The sequence below is a fragment of the Crinia signifera genome, chromosome 3 (genome assembly GCF_055691185.1).
Source record: "Crinia signifera chromosome 3, ASM5569118v1, whole genome shotgun sequence".
NCBI lineage: Eukaryota > Metazoa > Chordata > Amphibia > Anura > Myobatrachidae > Crinia > Crinia signifera.
Genome location: NC_139219.1, coordinates 296,362,267 through 296,367,963, shown reverse-complemented (window position 1 = coordinate 296,367,963; position 5,697 = coordinate 296,362,267). Strand labels below are relative to the sequence as shown.

Below are 5,697 nucleotides of genomic sequence, written 5' to 3'. Positions count from 1 at the left end.
AATCAATGTGCACATGCCTGCCAGTAAACGTCACTGAATGATTTGTCACATAATAGTGGAGAACCAATGCATCTGAGTAATAGTGGCAGACGGATAATCTGCTCACAAACCCAAAAGATGCTAACATAAGGCAAACGGTGCAGCTCTGTTTATCACGGTTACCTAGGTAACGCTCACAGGCAACCTGGCCGATGGACCGGAAGTGATGCAAGTGCCGCTTCCACCCAGACCAGTTGGTGACGGGAAAAAGAGGGGGTGGACCCGCAACAGCTGTGGTTTGAATATCAATTCAATAATTCAGTAGTTTTTGACCAGCATAAATAACCACTTCTGACTAGTGCTAGTGGTTGTAGTGCTGGTGGTGCGCCCAGCGTTTAGTACATAGACTGAAAGTGGGGTTTTTTTTGTGTATGCAGAGATGCAAACCAAAAGACAGTAAACGCTTTGTGGGCGCACTTTTTGTTAAACAATCATATAGGTTATGTGTTCTGGAGTTAATTTAAAACTCAGCTTTTATTAGGAACTTAGTTAAAAAGAATCTGGCGCAATGAAAATTTAATAATTATTTTTGTTTTTGTTTTGGTTTTGTTGTGTGATTGTATGTCATATAATTATGTATTATATTCCAAATAAAACAATTTCAACCACACTTTTATGTATCATTTACTGCATGTAATCATCTCAGGTATATGAACCAGAGTGACCGTAGGCTGCAAAAATGAGATTAATCCCCAGGGGTAAACAATTATTCTTTAGGGGGATTCGCTGCCCCACGTCATTTGTATAATTTTATATAAAATTTTTGCCTGAATTGGCTATTTCTAGGAACACAGACAGTAGGCGGCTCTAAAGCCACTTATCATGTGACACTATGACCCCGCAAGAGTAATACCACACCTGGACTTCTCCAGGGGTCACCCACCTGGGTACTGCCCAGGCCCTTCACTGCTTGGCTTCCAAGTTCGGAAGGGTATTGGGCAGACCAGTGAGGTATGATGGTATGTTAAATGGGGGCTCAAGTCACAGACAGTGGCTCTAGTCAACTGACGGTATTACCAGGATTAATTTACAGATACGGTTCTATGTTATAACCACAGATATAATGGCACGGTAATTATAAGCAGGTAGTTTATACTAATATGGGCGCACTGCGCTAGCTAGATATATTCTGAGTTAGGTGTTAATCCAAAAAGCATTCTACAGGTTTGAGAATGTAACAATTGTAAACACTTGACCGCTGATAATAAGTAAGACCTCTGTCAAAATCACTGACAAGCACTGACAATTCAATAGGTTGTAGATTCAACAGTTATAGATGTCAACAGTACTGTATAGCTTAATTGCCCTTTGTATGAGTCACTAAATTGGGTGAAGTCCCACACACACACTGCGGGTTGCTGCAGATAATTTCGGTCAGTAGTGCCTAGGATTAGTATAACAGGGAAGCAGAAACAATTGTATCAATTCCATCAAGCAATGAATGAACCGTTACACTTCAAGTGGTTACATAATAGCACCTCCTCCTGTGTACAGTTTTAAGGTTGCGTAAAAGTGATGAAAGTTGGACACAGTATAGTGATATCCTATGGAGCAGAGCTCAGATGCAGTGGCAGTCTGAGGTTGCTCCCGTACCTGAACCTGCTGTTGCTCCGGCAGGGAGATGTGGTCTCCTGCACGTGAGTGAATAGCTGGGTTGAGACTTGGTGATATCCGTTAGCGCAAGTGTCAGCTCAGGGATCCCGGGGTTGTTGGTCAAGTCCTGTGGGGGCTTGGCTGGGGAGCCGACCTGGAGAGATCCTGCTGCTGGTTCAATGGTGACGTGGGGGGCGGCTGGGACACGTGTTTCGCCTCCGACGGCTTCTTCATGCAGCGCCATTTTGGTTAGGGGCATCTGCCCTTTATTCTATGTCCCATCCTATCTGGTGACTTGATTCTTGATTGACATGTTGCTTATCCATTAGAGAACATGTTCTAATTGGTATTCCTGGATTATCTGAGGTTTCCTCCCTGATCGCCATTTTGGTTGAGGGAAGAATGCCCTACCTTTTGCATTACTGTATTTTGTGACATTCATGCCGTTCATAGGAGTAATTTGTTTTCTAAACATCATTGTCATTCTTCTCAGGTGTATATACATCACATATATTGTTATTACTTGTTTGGTGAAGTTGTTCAGTGAAGCATAGTTTAGTGTTGCATTCTGCCTGATGTCTACTCAAACACAGTGCAAATTATCTCCTTTGACCATTTGGCCGTTAGTGTTCAGGTGTAGCCTGACCTGAACAGACTCACTATATTCTTAGAATTAGTGACCTGCAGCTTTTCTGAACAGTAAAAAATAAAAACAGACATTGAACAACATCATCAAACAGGTAATTTCAACTTTAGATTTTGATTTTGTACTGTATGAACATGGCTAGGAATAACAGATGCACAGGCAAAATTTTTAAAACTATGTGTGCAAACGCTAGAAGCCTAGGAGACAAAATTCCTGATCTAATTGCAATAATGACAAGGGATGACCTAGACATTGTGGCTATCACAGAGACATGGTGTAATGAGAACCATGGCTGGGACATAGCTATACCAGGATACAATTTATTTAGGAAGGACAGAATGGGAAGAATCGGAGGAGGGGTAGCAATGTATGTAAAGAAAAACATAAATGCTACTTTAATACAAAACATTGAAGAGAAAACTGAGGCCCTTTGGGTGACCATAGAAATGGGGGAGAAGGATATTATTCGTACTGGGGTCATCTATAGGCCACCAGGCCAGGGGCAGGATTTGGACAGGAGCCTATTGCTTGATGTCACTAAAATGGCTTTAAAGGGAGAAGTCATAATCATGGGAGACTTTAATCTACCTGATGTGAATTGGGAGGAGTCTTTTGCAAGATCATCTACAAGTGGCAAATTGCTAAATTCCCTACAGGGAGCCTCTCTCAAGCAATTGGTGAGGGAGCCTACTCGCAAAGACTCAATATTAGATTTAATACTCACAAATAATGACAGGATATCAGACATATATGTGGGTGAGAACCTGGGATCCAGTCAGGGGCGGGCTGGGCCGGGGGGCAGGGTGCCATCTGCCCCCCAGGCCGCTCTGGCAGGTGTGCTGCGGGCCGCGGCCGTGTCCGCCGCCGCCTTACCGTTTTTTGCAGTGCCGGCGGCCATGTTCCTGTGGTCTTTTAAAAGATGTTTGTGGCCACAGGAACATGGCCGCCGGCCTCCACGGCTACGTGGAGGAGGGCCCGGCCGCCTGTCACTGTGCACACACAGACAGGAAGCAAGTCTGTCTGTGCATTGAGAGGAGAGCTAGCAGCCGAGGCTTCACTGAGGCTGGCCCCGCCCACCACAGGCTCCGTGTGTCACTGTCAGCCCTGCTCTCACAGCTCCTCTCCTCTGCCTGGGCTGTGTGCTCTGTGCTGACTTCCTGCACGTCCCTGGAAGGAAGAACACAGGCATGTGATGTGAGTGCTGCGGGTACTGAGGGAATGGGGTCTGTGTATAATGTATGTAATTGATAAAGTGTGTGTGTGTGTACTCACTGGTTGTAATATGGGGGGGTCCTCTGTATAATTTCCTTTTGTGTTGTGTGCAATGTGCTGTGTGTATTGAGTATAATATGGGGGGGGGGGGTGTCTGTGTATAATTTACTAATGTGCAATGTGCTGTGTGTATGGAGTATAATATAGGGGGGGGGGGTCTGTGTATAAGATACTAGTGTGTAATGTGCTGTGTGTATGGAGTATAATATAGGGGTGGGGGTCTGTGTATAATTTACTAGTGTGCAATGTGCTGTGTGTATGGAGTATAATATAGGGGGGGTCTGTGTATAAGTTACTAGTGTGCAATGTGCTGTGTGTATGGAGTATAATATAGGGGGGGGGGGGGTCTGTGTATAAGTTACTAGTGTGCAATGTGCTGTGTGTATGGAGTATAATATAGGGGGGGGGGTTGTGTATAAGTTACTAGTGTGCAATGTGCTGTGTGTATGGAGTATAATATAGGGGTGGGAATCTGTGTATAAGTTACTAGTGTGCAATGTGCTGTGTGTATGGAGTATAATATAGGGGGGGGGGGTTGTGTATAAGTTACTAGTGTGCAATGTGCTGTGTGTATGGAGTATAATATAGGGGTGGGGGTCTGTGTATAAGTTACTAGTGTGCAATGTGCTGTGTGTATGGAGTATAATATGAGGGGGGGGGGGTCTGTGTATAATTTACTAGTGTGCAATGTGCTGTGTGTAATGTGGGGCTGTGGATAATGTACTACTGTATGTTGTGTGTGTGTGTGAATGTACTGGGTGCAATATGGGGGGTTGTATATTGTATTGTGCTGTGTGTGTACTGGGTATTATAATGTACTATGGCATACCCTCCAACATCTGTGCGGCAGAAATCGGTACACATTCGGGAAGGGGTGTGGCCAAGGGTTAAAGTGGGCGTGGCAACGTGTTAAAGTGGGCGTGGCCACACCCTCTTTCCGAACGTGCTTTTTTTTTTTTTAAGCCAGCCAGTACCAGAGCCATACAAAAGTCAAACAAAAGCTGCAGCCTTCATATATACCATTGTGTAGTTTACACAGCCTGCTGCCGCCTATCTTATCTTTCCCCAGTCCAGCCTCAGTCCCCGCCCCGGCTCTCTGGCGATGTGCGGTAGCGGGAGGGCTGAGTGCTCGTCTCGGCTCACAGCAAGAGGGAGCAGGGCTGCATGCCATTGCCTCTTGCTGCAGCGCCTGTCATTCCCGGCACCTCCGCACGTGTGTGTGGACTCTCAGAACCCCCGGCAGGCGGCAGGGCCGCCACAGCCATGTTAGCAGGGGGGAGGCGGGCACGCTGAGACTGCTGAGTCCCCCCGCAGGGCACCTCGGGAGACGTAGTCTCCCACCACACGCTGCCGGAACTAGAGCAGCAGCGTTGAAGCAAGCACTTGGAACTACAACTCCCAGAAAAGGAAGAGCCGGCTTTAAAAAAAATCGGTACATTCGGTACAGTTCGATTTAGCCGGTACAGACCATTAAAAAACGGTACTGTACCGGCTAAATCGGTACAGTTGGAGGGTATGATATGGTGTTGTGTAATATGGGGGGCAGACCCAAGTCCCCCGCTGCTCTGAAAGGAAATTGGCTTGAAAGGAAGGCTGGTAGTCCCGTGGGAACAACAGAGCATGTGGCCTTGCCCTAAGTAGCGTGGAACCCCGCCCCAAGCAGCACATCACCCCGCCCAAAGTGGTGTGTCTGTTACCATGCTTACATACAGCCCTATCTTGCTCACATCCCCCTCCCCCATCCACGGCACCCCTGCCCCCCCCCCCCTCCCTCACAGGTACCCCTCTCCTACTAACTTTTTCCTCACACTACCCCATCCATGGCACCCCTGACCACCTCCCCACCTACACATGTACCCCTCTCCTGCTCACTTTCCTCACATCCTCCTTTCCCCATGGCACTGAGGTTAGAGCTGCTGGTTCGACTATTGTAGATGTACATTTTTCATTGCTGTCTCCTATCCCAGGGCATGAGCGCCACCTGACTGCTGACGTCTGAAAACGGCAGATCCAGATCCCCACGGTCACCTCCATGCTGCCTGGTTAGTGCTCTCTGCTACAGCTGCTTTCCAATACCTCTCTCTCTCTTCACTGACACCTTCGGTCTCACCCCTTCTCTCTCCCCCTCTCTCACCGCTTCTCTCTAC

General features: G+C 47.1%; 1 pseudogene; it reads right to left on the bottom strand.

The window, feature by feature from the left end:
* Positions 1–885: 885 nt before the first annotated feature.
* On the bottom strand, positions 886–1,004 carry LOC146065669 (5S ribosomal RNA; annotated as a pseudogene).
* Between the last annotated feature and the right edge of the window lie 4,693 nt (positions 1,005–5,697).